This window comes from Panthera leo, chromosome F2 (assembly GCF_018350215.1).
Source record: "Panthera leo isolate Ple1 chromosome F2, P.leo_Ple1_pat1.1, whole genome shotgun sequence".
NCBI classification, from domain to species: Eukaryota; Metazoa; Chordata; class Mammalia; order Carnivora; family Felidae; genus Panthera; species Panthera leo.
In genome coordinates this window covers 7,241,177-7,255,389 of record NC_056695.1, presented here as the reverse complement: position 1 = coordinate 7,255,389, position 14,213 = coordinate 7,241,177, and positions in this window count along the sequence as shown.

Genomic DNA, 14,213 nt, shown 5'->3' with positions numbered 1-14,213 from the left:
TTGGGCTAATTTTCAGGTCTTTTTCAGAGGGAACTGTTCTATATGTAGCTGTGTATTTGGTGTATTTGTGAGAGGAGGTGAGGTCAGTGTCTTCCTACACCGCCATCTTAAGCCACTACTTCTTTTGTTGTTGTTGTTGTTGTTTATTTATTCTGAGAGCAAGAGAGAGGATGAGAGTGTGTGAGCAAGCAGGGGAGGGGCAGAGAGACAGGGAGACAGAATCCCAAGCAGGCTCTGCACTGTCAGCACCAGAGGTGGATGCAGGGCTCAATCTCAGAAACCCATGAGATCATGACCTGAGCTAAAAGTGAGAGTCGGACACTTAACCGACTGAGCCACCACGGTGCACCAACCCCTGCTGCTATTTTAAGAAGAATGAACACTAATTCATCTCAAAGTCTTCCCAAAATATATAAGAGGTGGGAACACTTTGTAACTCATTCTACAAGGTCAGCATCACCCTAATACCAAAGTCAGACAAATCCATGACAAGAAAACTACAAATACATTCCCTTGTAAATCTAGAGGCAAAAATCTTCAACAAATACTATCCACTTGAATCTAAGAGCATATTAGAAAGTTTACACATCATAACCAACTAGGACTTATCCCAGGAATGCAGTGATTCAACATACTAATATTAATACATCACATAAATAGAATGAAGTAGAAAAGTTATCTCAATTGATGCAAAAAAAAATTGTCAGAATCCAACACACTTTCATGATAAAAATACTCAACAAAATAGGAATAGAAGAAAACTTCCTGAACATAATAAACGACATTTATGAAAAACCCACAGAAAATATTAGACTCAATGGTGAAAGACAAATCAGGAACAAGACAAGGATGCCAGTTTTTGTGACTTCTATTCAACCTTATACTGGAAGTTCTAGCTAGAGCAGTTAGTCAAGAAACTGTCAAGAAAATATTTATATAGCATCAAAATGAATAACGTTCTTAGGAATAAATTTAACCAAGGTGGTGCAAGACTTACCTAAGAAAAACCACAAAATGTTGCTGAAAGAAATTAAAGAAGACCCAAATAAATGTAAAGATATCATGTTCATGGATTGAAAGGCTTAATGTTGATAAGATGTAAATAATACCCAAAGTGATCTACAGATTCAATGTAATTCCTACCAAAACCCCAATGGCTTACTTTGTAGAAACTGAAAGGCCCATCCTAAAATTCCTATGGAATTTGTGGCAAGGGGCCACAAATTGTCAAAGCAATCTTGAAAAATAAGAACAGATTGAAGGACTCATACTTTCTGATTTCAAAACTTACTACCAAGCTACAGTAATGAAAACTGTGTGGTACAGGCATAAAGATAGACACATAGATCAATGGAATAGAATTCAAAGTCCAGAAATAAACCCTCTACATCTATGATCAGTTGATTTTCAATAGGGGTATAAGACTAGTCAATGAGGAAAGAACAAATAGTGCTAGGACGGCAAGATATAGACGTGCAAAAGAATGGAACCAGATTTTACCTCACACCTTATACAAAATTTAATTCAAAATTAATCAAAGAATATAGAAAAAAACATACGGATACATCTTCATGACCTTGATTTTGTCGATGGTTTCTTAAATATGACACCAAAAACATAAGCAACAAAAGAAAAAATACATAAATTAGACATCATCAAAATTTAAAATTCTTATGCATTAAAAAATACTACCAAAAGAGTGAAGACAACCTATAAAATAAGGGAAAGTATTTGCAAATCCTATTTCTGATGAGGGTCTAGTATTCAGAATATATAAAGAACTCTTACAAGTCAACAACAAAAAGAAAAATAACCCAATTAAAGATGAACTAAGGATATAAATAGGTATTTTTCCAAAGAAGATATACAACTAGCATACAAGTACATAAAGTGATATTCAATATCACTTAGTATGAAAATGTAAATCAAAATGACAATGAGATCCTACTTCACACCCACCCAAAAAGTTTAGCTAGAATTGTTTTAATCAACAACAACAAACATTAGTGAAAATGTAGAGAGTGAAACCCTCATGCTTTGGTGGTGAAAATGTAAGATAATAGAGCCATTGTGGAAAACAGTTTGGCTGTTCCTCAAAACATTAAACAGAATTATCATAAGACCCAGAAGTTCCACTTTTAAATATATACTCAAATGAAAACAAGTGTTCAATAAAAAAATTACTTACACATGAATGTTCACAGCAGCACTATTCACAATAGCCAAAGGGTACAAATAACCCAAATATCCACCAACAGATGAATGGATAAACACAATGTGGTATTTCCATACAATTAAATATTATTCAGCCATAAAAAGGAAAGAAGTACTAATACATGCAAGGATGAACCTTGAAAACATTATGCTAAGTGAAAGAGGCCAGACACAAAGGCCATACATGATTCCATTTACATGAAATATCCAGAACTGGCAAATCCTTAAAGACAGAGAGTACATTAGAGGTTGCTAGGGGTTGGGGGAAAAGGGACTGGAGACTGCATAGTGAGGTTTCCTTGGGGGTGACTAAAATGTTCTGGAACTAGATAGTAGTGATGGTGGAACAACACTGTGAATATACATGCCACTGAATGACATGCTTTTAAATGGTTACAACGGTGGATTTTATTTTGTGGATTTTACCACAATAAAAAACATCTACGCAAGAAAACAATAGGAAATAAGGGAAAACACAATTTACCTAAGAACATTTACAAGAAACCAATTTATCAGAATGAATGAAAACTATGATCAAAATCAACAACAAGATCCTAAAATTAATGAAGATGTTACCTCTACTAACGATATACATCTATCAATCCTAGGACTCATGGAAGAAGAACACAGGGTGCCTAGCTGGCTCAGTCGGTTAAGCATCCAACTTTTGAGTTTGGCTCAGGCCATGATCTCATGGTTCATGACATTAAGCCCCTCATCGGGCTCTGCACTGACAGCATGGAGCCTGCTTGGGATTCTCTCTCCCCCCTCTCTCTGCCCCTCCCCAACTCATTCTCTCTCTCTCTGTCTCTCTCTCTTTCAAAATAATAAACAAGAAAAAAAAAAAAAAAAAAGAGCAAGACAACAGAAAAGACCTGAAATGTAGGTAGCAGTGCTCAGAAAATAAGAAGCATCAAACTATGAAAATGATCTCCTGTGGGAGAAGAAAATGGGAACGAAGAGTTACAGGTGCACCTTTGTTAGTACAGAATTCTGAATGACTTAACCCTATACACCATGCGAAGGTATACCTTGATTAAAGGTACACATGAACTAATAGCAAAACAAACAACAAAAAAAAACAACTTAGACTCTTGTATATCTTTAGTCACTTCTAAAACTATTTCTTACAGATGAAAAATAATGTCAGTCTTCATTTTTTACTTGCAGTGCCCATCAACACAAGAAAGAGTTTCAATACTGATTCATATAGAAAATATGGAAAGGATAGTTCAAACCAAACTATTAGTTTGGTTCCAGATGATTCAGCCTCTCCTATGACATACGTCGGCTGAGTACACTGATTGTAGCAAACCAAACACCTAGGATCACATGGAGGTGAGTATACCACAAGGAGTTGAGATACGTAAGGATACCCTTTTCTGATTGTGGTTTTATTCTCTATTTCTACACGATTCAAAACAATCCCTCTATGCATCCAATCATTCATTCAACAGATACTATTAAATACCTATAAAGTGCAAGGTACTTGACTCATTTCGAGTCTTTCCTTTGGTTGCTAATCTTTCTGACTTTAGTTTAACAACTGGTCTGATACTGTCTCCCCTGCTACCTCTATTTCTCCCTAATCTTGATCTCAATGTGTCTAGCCATGACCTAATAATTTGATTACAACATCTTTGCTCTCCTTTATTTGATAATTGTATTTTTTCCTTCATGACTTTGACTTTGAGCCTTATCTCTTAGAGCCTCAGCCAGAAAGGGATAAGCCCTTGCCCCTGACAGCCACAAGTAGAGAAACAATAAAGGTTGACCATCTAATATCTCTCTCCAGCTACTGTCTCTTACTGTATTGCAGTTTTACTTGTGTCTAATCTGCTTAAACAAAACTGCCATGAATTACCTTTGATTGGTCTTCTACAGGACCCATGGTGTTATGACAGAAAGCACCAGTCTGATAGACTGCATTCATTCCAAAGTACCAACCTGCTGTATCATTTGCATTAATAGATTTTACTCAATTTTATTACTTACAGTAAATATGTCTTCACGGCCATCCTGAAATTGAGCTCCATCTGTTCCAGAAAGATATATAGGCGCTGAACTTCTATGTTGTCCATACAGTATAATATAAACCTGTGAGCTGGTCCCTGAATTTGGCAAGTCACTGGTGATTATGGAAACTTTCCAGTTACTACCTACAGAAGCACAAATAACACACAACACTAAGGCAACTTATAAAAAGAGCAGATAATCATAAAGCCAGGAAAGTTCTGAACAGACATAACTTACTCTACTCTATCTCCTTTGGAAAAGTACTACAACACAAGATTTAGATTTGGTTTTTAAAATATTCAATAAAACTATCATATCCTACACCATAACTGTGAGGATATTTCCTAGAAGATCTTTAATAATAAAATTAGAGAGATACAATTATCCTGCCATACTTGGTCATGCCTGGACTCCAAGAGAGTTACTACATAGCTTCTCTTAAGTCCCCTGCATTTTGAAAAAATATTTCTAATACTGTCAGCTCTGACATGTAATATGTGCATTCAGAATTACATCTTTTAAGATCTTTTGAGTTTAGGTATTTTCCAAAGTAAAAAAAAAAGTAATAATTTATATAAGCATAAAATAATATAATCATATTTAGGCTATCATAAAGTCATAAATTTATATATCATAAAATCATATATAATCATAAATGATAAAATTTATAAAATCATAAAAGGTTTAAATTAGAAGGAATTTAAGAAGTCATCTGGCAATTTCTTCAATTATTGTTTTAAGTATCCTTAATTAATAGACAAAGTAACTGAGTTCCACAAATGTTAAATAAATTTTATATCCCAGCAACAAATAAGCACAGTGCTAGAAAATATATGGCTACGATGAATATAACTAAGATTAACGAAACACTATAGCTATATTGATAGTGGTGTGATATTACTAACTAGAATTTTAATTTAATTAGGTTTCTTTGGAATAAACATCAAGTGTTAATCAATAAGAAAACTGAAATAATGAGAAATTAGGGAATACACTCAAGATTATATAAAAGAAGAATGTGAGGCAATAAACTTCAGAACCCTGGATTTAAATTACAATTACTCTTCAGACTATGATTTTCTCTCTCCCATATTTAAATTAAAGTTTATTTCCCATCTTATTCAAATGGTAATCAAATTCCAAATTTAAGTTTTACTTACATAGTACAATAAATGTATGCTAAGTTAATGCATGTGTTTAAAAATCTATTTTGAAACAGGAAATTCTACTTTATTTCTCCAACACATGACAAAAATCCAAGTTAGGCTACCAACTCATCTTGGCGGACAATCAGTAAATAACCTCATTTTTAAAAATTGAAAGAGGATAACAGGCTATCTTTAACAGTGGCAAAGCAGTTAAAATGCAATTACAAACTACATAACTGGGAAAATTCTAGCTATTTCCTACAGAATAACTAGTATATTAGTGCTTGTTTGAATAAAATGAAATAAAGCTCTTCAGCTTCTGCTCTCTTAGAAATGCACCAAAAGAGTTCAGAGAAGAATCAATACTTGCTAAATGTACAAGGACCAAATCAATAGGGAAAGAAATTGCATTTTCCAACAACTAAGATGGAAAAGGATAAAAAGTATAGGAATAGAAATAAAAAAGAATACAATGAAATATGATGTCAGGTTACCATAGGTCCTTGCACCTCTTTAAATCATTAAAACCTTAACCTTGGAAGGGAATGTTGTAAAAACTGGGGTAGAATGTAAGGATCATGAACCAAGATTCGTCTTTACTTTTATAAATTATACTCCAATCAATCAATAGCCAACAAGTCACTGAGTCACGACTAGGTGTCCAGTGTCATGGGGAGGAGTAGATGGAAAACATAAAATGATGTCTTTGTCCTCTGTCATTCTGTAACCTATATGAGGTACTAGGGCCAACATACTAAAAGGGAAAAAATCAGAACTTTTTTTTAATGTATTTTCTTTTTTAGTTTATTTTTAGAGAGACAGAGAACACACAAGCAGGGGAAAGGGGCAGAGAGGGAGAGACGGACAGTCTTAAGCAGCCTCCACATTCAGTGAGGAACTCGATCCCGGGACCCTAGGATCATGACCTGAGCCAGAATTAAGAGTCGGAGACACCCAGTGTCCCAGAACTTTCTTAATATAAGATTTTGGATGAGAGAGTCCAGATCATAGAAAAGCTAACAAAATAAATATGAAAAATAATTTTTGAAGCTGTTCCAAAAAAAACAGAAATGGAAGGAAAACTTCCAAACTCATTCTGTGAGGCCAGCATTACCCTGATTCCAAAACCAAAGACCTCACTAAAAAGGAGAATTATGGACTAATTTCCCTGAGGAACATGGAGGCAAAAATTCTCAACAAGATACTAGCAAATTGAATCCAACGATACATTAAAAGATTATTCACCACTATCAAGTGGGATTCATTCCTGGGCTCTAGGCCTGGTTCAGTATCTGCAAATCACCACATTAATAAAAGAAAGGATAAGAACCACACGATCCTCTCAAATAGATGTAGAAAAAGCATTTGACAAAATGCAGCATCCTTTATTGATAAAAACCCTCAAGAAAGTAGGGGCAGAAGGAACATACCCCAACTTCATAAAGGCCATATATGAAAGACCCACAGTTAATATCATCCTCAATGGGGGAAAACTGAGACTCTCCCCCTTAGATCAGGAACACAAAAGGGATGTCCCCTCTCACCAGTGCTGTTCAACATAATACTGGAAGTCCTAGCCTCAGCAATCAGACAACAAAAAGAAATAAGAGGCATCCAAATCGGCAAGGAAGAAGTCAAACTTTCATCCTTCACAGATGACATGATACTTCGGGAAAACCCGAAGACTCCACCAAAAAACTGCTGGAAGTGATACATGAATTCAGCAAAGTCACAGGACACAAAATCAACCCACAGAAATCTGCTGCATACACCACTAATGAAGCAGCAGAAACAGAAATCAAGGAACCAATCCCATTTACAACTGCACCAAAAACCATAATTTTAAAAAGAACTGGCAAGATAAAAATAGTTCAAATTAAACAAAGAAGGTGCAAAACCTCATGCTGTAATCTCTGTTAAATAGAAGCCAAGAGAAGAGTGAAACAGAAGATTTTAGGAATTTGGAGGACACCTAACCCAGCTTGCCCAGCAACATTATGGGAGAAAGAAGGTGAAGAGATAAAATTCTAAAAAAACCTTCTTAATCTTCATATCCCATTAGACCCCAATTTGAAACAGAGTAGGTTGAAGGGGTGAGTAAATGGACTGGAGAAAAACAGGATGCAGGGAATGGACAAAGAGCTTGATCAAAGACTCAAACACCATATCAAATATAGAACAACTCTACAATGTGAATAGTCCTATATATTCAAAAAAATAATAAACTTGTAGTTAATTTCTTTTCACAAAGAACTGCAGGCCCAGATGGTGAATTTTATACCAAACCTTTAAGAAAAAAAAAATACCAATCCTACACAAACCCCTTGAAACAGTTTCCAACTCATCACATGAGATAAGCATTACTTCGATACCAAAGACAAAGGCATAATAAGAAAACTACAGAGCAGTAACCCTCACGATTATAAATGAAAATATTCTCAACAAAATACTAGGAAATCAAGTTAACCACCATCTGCAGGTTAATCCCAGGAACTGAAAGCTTTTAAACATTTGGAAATCAATCAATGTAATTCATCACATTAACAGAATAGGAGAACATGTACCTGATCACCTCAACAGACCCAAAAACAAGCATCTGGCAAAATTAAACTCCCATTCATGATAGAAACTTGTTATTGAAAACGAAAGAAATGAGAAACATGTTATTGAAAACTGGAGTAAAGGGTAGTCTTGTTAGCCATGAAAGTGGCAGAGAACATGGCTGAATTGTGCTCTATTATTCAGGAGTGCAAACAGAACTTGTAATGATGAACTTGGAGATTTAGGTGAGATTTCCAATCAACATGCAGAAACCGGGGTAGCCTGGTTTCTCCTTGCTGCTTATGGTAAAATTCAAGAGGAAAGAGATAAATTAAGGCAGGAATTGTTAAGGAAAAGGGAACATGCGCTTAATAATTTAGAGAATTCTCAACGAATCTAAATATCTGTTCTGAAAACAGAGCCAAGGACATGGCAGGAAAACTGTCTGCTAAAGAGATCAGGCATGCGATCTATGGATTCAATCAACTGTCTCATCAGAAGCCAGGAGTAAAACTTAGTTATCCAGGAAGACTCTATAGAGTACTCTTGCGCCTAATGATGGGGATTCCCATGACATCCATGGAAGACCAACAAGATTTTCAAGAATTCTATCCCAGCAGATTAAAAGGACAGAGATGTAATGAAATAAAAGAAGAATGACTCTGAGGGCCAAAGTGAGTAGAGTAACTGCTCTGGGGCAAGGCTGCCATCCTGCTGGCCAAGAAGATGGGGCTGTTCCCCTAGTAAGACTGAGGGAACAAAGCAGTACACCATAGGGGTTATTCTCAGGACTTCCAAATGAATGAAATTTGCCCTTCTGGGCAAATTTACACTTGCTTGGGACATATGACCCCTTCCTTCCTTCTAATTTCTCCCTTTGGGATTGGGAGTGTCGTTTTTATCTATGCCTGTCCCGCCATTGTGTTTTATTATTTTTTAATGTGTATTTATTTTTGAGAGAGTAGGAGTGCAAGTGGGGGACAGACAGAAAGAGAGGGGGACAGAGAATCAAAAGCAGGCTCTGTGCTGACAGCAGACAGCCCCACATGGGGCTCGAACTCAGGAACCATGAGACCATGACCTGAGCTGAAGTCAGACACCTAACCGACTGAGACACCCCCCATCACTGTATTTTAGAAGCAGATAACTTGTTTCCTAGTTTCACAGGTCTTTGGATGGACAGTAATTTTGGCTGAGAATGGATTATACCCAGTGTCTCACCCATACTTGATCCAGATGAAATAAAAGGTGAAATTTTGAACTTTTTGAGATGATTATATTTAGATGAGTATTTTATACTTAAAGTTGATTCTGGAATCGTTAAGACTTTAAGGACTGTTAGAGTGTGGTAAATGCATTACCCACATGAGAAGGACATAAATTTTCCAGGGCCAGAGGAGAACTGTTGTAGGTTGAACTGTGTCCCCAAAAAGATATGTTCAAGTCCTTACATCTGGTATCTATGAATGTGATCTTATTTGGAAACAGTCATTACCGATACAACCAAGATGAAGTCACACTTGAGTAGGGTAGACTTCGTTAATTATAACTGGTGCTTTTATAAAAACAGGAAAAGAGACAAAGAGACACAGGGAAGAATACCAGGCAAAGACTGGAAATACCCAGTTGCAAATGAAAGAATGCCAAGGACTGCCCGCAGCCACCAAAAACTAAGAACAGGCAAGGAGGACTTTTTCCCCCAAAGCTCTCAGCGACACCATGAGACCACCAACATCCTGATTTCAGACTTCTAACATCCAGAACTGTGGACGAATAAACTCACGTTTTCAAGCCACACTGTCTCCTGTAATTTGTTACGCTAGCCCTCAGAAACTAATACAAAAAGTGACAACATAAGCGAATTCTGTTATATAAGTAAATATAATTCTGCAATTAAAAGGCACAAAATACGGATACAAAAAGCTGGGTGAATATCAAGCTTTATGCTCATCAGAATCTTGGTCACAAAAGAATATACACTATCTGATTCCACATAAAAGCTTCTAAGACAAACTTAGGTGCAGTGACAAAAAGCAAATGAATTCTCTTCTGGGGCCAGGAGTGGTGCAATTACCTGCAAAGAGCACGAAGCAACTATTTGGAATGATGTAATTATCCCAGACCTTGAGTGAAGTGGCAGTTACACAAGTAAGTTCAACTGTCAAAACAAATTACACTGGAGACTTAAAATGTGTGCCTTTTGTTTATGTAAATTATACCTCAATACAATTGATTGTTTTAAATGTCAAATAAACAAAAACTTGTAAAAGCCATACTGAAATTGGTAAAGTTGGGAAAACAGCCACACAGATGAAAAAGAACTAATTTCTTTCACTTGCAAAGATCTCATACAATCAATAAAACTAAGCTAAACATGAATTTCACAAGAGGAAAATGGACGATATGAATAAGTAATTCATTAAAACACACACACACACACACACACACACACACACAAAGCAGCAAAGACAGAAAATATGCTTACCCTCCCTTACAATTAAAGATAGGCAAATCAAAACAAGACATTGTTTTTCACCTATCAGATTGGCATAAATCTTAAGTTTTAGAATATCTAGTGGCGTAAGAGTGGGCCTTCTCATACTGTTTGGCATCAGTGTACTTTCCTGAACCCTTTTTGAAGGGCAATTTGGCAACATGTATGAAAATTTACAACACATGCCCTGTCATTTAAGAGTTTTACTGCGGCGAGGTTCCGGAAGATGGCGGCGTAGGAGGACGCGGGGCTCACAGCGCGTCCTGCCGATCACTTAGATTCCACCTACACCTGCCTAAAGAACACAGAAAACCGCCAGAGGATTAGCAGAAGGGAGTCTCCGGAGTCAAGCGCAGACCAGAGGCCCACGGAAGAGGGTAGGAAGGGCGGCGAGGCGGTGCGCGCTCCACGGACTGGCGGGAGGGAGCCGGGGCGGAGGGGCGGCTCGCCGGCCAAGCAGAGCCCCCGAGTCTGGCTGGCAAAAGCGGAGGGGCCGGACGGACTGTGTTCCGACAGCAAGCGCGACTTAGCGTCTGGGAGGTCAGAAGTTAACAGCTCTGCTCGGAAAGCGGGAAGGCTGGAGGACAAAGGGAGGGAGAGCTGCTGAGCCCCCGGACGGCAGAGCTCAGCTTGGCGGGGAACAAAGGCGCCAGCGCCATCTCCCCCGCCCATCCCCCAGCCAAAATCCCAAAGGGAACCAGTTCCTGCCAGGGAACTTGCTCGCTCCGCGCAAACACCCAACTCTGTGCTTCTGCGGAGCCAAACCTCCGGCAGCGGATCTGACTCCCTCCCGCTGCCACAGGGCTCCTCCTGAAGTGGATCACCTAAGGAGAAGCGAGCTAAGCCTGCCCCTCCAGCCCCCGTGCACCTTGCCTACCCACCCCAGCTAATACGCCAGATCCCCAGCAACACAAGCCTGGCAGTGTGCGAGTAGCCCAGACGGGACACGCCACCCCACAGTGAATCCCGCCCCTAGGAGAGGGGAAGAGAAGGCACACACCAGTCTGACTGTGGCCCCAGCAGTGGGCTGGGGGCAGACATCGGGTCGGACTGCGGCCCCGCCCACTAACTCCAGTTATACACCACAGCACAGGGGAAGTGCCCTGCAGGTCCTCACCACGCCAGGGACTCTCCAAAATGACCAAACGGAAGAATTCCCCTCAGAAGAAGCTCCAGGAAATAACAACAGCTAATGAACTGATCAAAAAGGATTTAAATAATATAACAGAAAGTGAATTTAGAATAATAGTCATAAAATTAATCGCTGGGCTTGAAAACAGTATACAGGACAGCAGAGAATCTCTTGCCACAAAGATCGAGGGACTAAGGAACAGTCACGAGGAGTTGAAAAACGCTTTAAACGAATTGCAAAACAAAATGGAATCCACGATGGCTCGGCTTGAAGAGGCAGAGGAGAGAATAGGTGAACTAGAAGATAAAGTTATGGAGAAAGAGGAAGCTGAAAGAAAGAGAGATAAAAAAATCCAGGAGTATGAGGGGAAAATTAGAGAACTAAGTGATACACTAAAAAAAAATAATATACGCATAATTGGTATCCCAGAGGAGGAAGAGAGAGGGAAGGGTGCTGAAGGGGTACTTGAACAAATTATAGCTGAGAACTTCCCTGAACTGGGGAAGGAAAAAGGCATTGAAATCCAAGAGGCACAGAGAACTCCCTTCAGACGTAACTTGAATCGATCTTCTGCACGACATATCATAGTGAAACTGGCAAAATACAAGGATAAAGAGAAAATTCTGAAAGCAGCAAGGGATAAACGTGCCCTCACATATAAAGGGAGACCTATAAGACTCGTGACTGATCTCTCCTTTGAAACTTGGCAGGCCAGAAAGGCTTGGCACGATATCTACAGTGTGCTAAACAGGAAAAATATGCAGCCGAGAATCCTTTATCCAGCAAGTCTGTCATTTAGAATAGAAGGAGAGATAAAGGTCTTCCCAAACAAACAAAAACTGAAGGAATTTGTCACCACGAAACCAGCCCTACAAGAGATCCTAAGGGGGATCCTGTGAGACAAAGTACCAGAGACATCACTACAAGCATAAAACATACAGACATCACAATGACTCTAAACCCGTATCTTTCTATAATAACACTGAATGTAAATGGATTAAATGCGCCAACTAAAAGACATAGGGTATCAGAATGGATAAAAAAACAAGACCCATCTATTTGCTGTCTACAAGAGACTCATTTTAGATCTGAGGACACCTTTAGATTGAGAGTGAGGGGATGGAGAACTATTTATCATGCTCCTGGAAGCCAAAAGAAAGCTGGAGTAGCCATACTTATATCAGACAAACTAGACTTTAAATTAAAGGCTGTAACAAGAGATGAAGAAGGGCATTATATAATAATCACAGGGTCTATCCACCAGGAAGAGCTAACTATTATAAATGTCTATGCGCCAAATACCCGAGCCCCCAGATATATAAAACAATTACTCATAAACATAAGCAACCTTATTGATAAGAATGTGGTCATTGCAGGGGACTTTAACACCCCACTTACAGAAATGGATAGATCATCTAGACACACAGTCAATAAAGAAACAAGGGCCCTGAATGATACATTGGATCAGATGGACTTGACAGATATATTTAGAACTCTGCATCCCAAAGCAACAGAATATACTTTCTTCTCGAGTGCACATGGAACATTCTCCAAGATAGATCATATACTGGGTCACAAAACAGCCCTTCATAAGTTTACAAGAATTGAAATTATACCATGCATACTTTCAGACCACAATGCTATGAAGCTTGAAATCAACCACAGGAAAAAGTCTGGAAAACCTCCAAAAGCATGGAGGTTAAAGAACACCCTACTAACGAATGAGTGGGTCAACCAGGCAATTAGAGAAGAAATTAAAACATATATGGAAACAAACGAAAATGAAAATACAACAATCCAAACGCTCTGGGATGCAGCGAAGGCAGTCCTGAGAGGAAAATACATTGCAATCCAGGCCTATCTCAAGAAACAAGAAAAATCCCAAATACAAAATCTAACAGCACACCTAAAGGAAATAGAAGCAGAACAGCAAAGGCAGCCTAAACCCAGCAGAAGAAGAGAAATAATAAAGATCAGGGCAGAAATAAACAATATAGAATCTAAAAAAACTGTAGAGCAGATCAACGAAACCAAGAGTTGGTTTTTTGAAAAAATAAACAAAATTGACAAACCTCTAGCCAGGCTTCTCAAAAAGAAAAGGGAGATGACCCAAATAGATAAAATCATGAATGAAAATGGAATGATTACAACCAATCCCTCAGAGATACAAACAATTATCAGGGAATACTATGAAAAATTATATGCCAGCAAATTGGACAACCTGGAAGAAATGGACAAGTTTCTAAACACCCACACTCTTCCAAAACTCAATCAGGAGGAAATAGAAAGCTTGAACAGACCCATAACCAGCGAAGAAATTGAATCGGTTATCAAAAATCTCCCAACAAATAAGAGTCCAGGACCAGATGGCTTCCCAGGGGAGTTCTACCAGACATTTAAAGCAGAGATAATACCTATCCTTCTCAAGCTATTCCAAGAAATAGAAAGGGAAGGAAAACTTCCAGACTCATTCTATGAAGCCAGTATTACTTTGATTCCTAAACCAGACAGAGACCCAGTAAAAAAAGAGAACTACAGGCCAATATCCCTGATGAATATGGATGCAAAAATTCTTAATAAGATACTAGCAAATCGAATTCAACAGCATATAAAAAGAATTATTCACCATGATCAAGTGGGATTCATTCCTGGGATGCAGGGCTGGTTC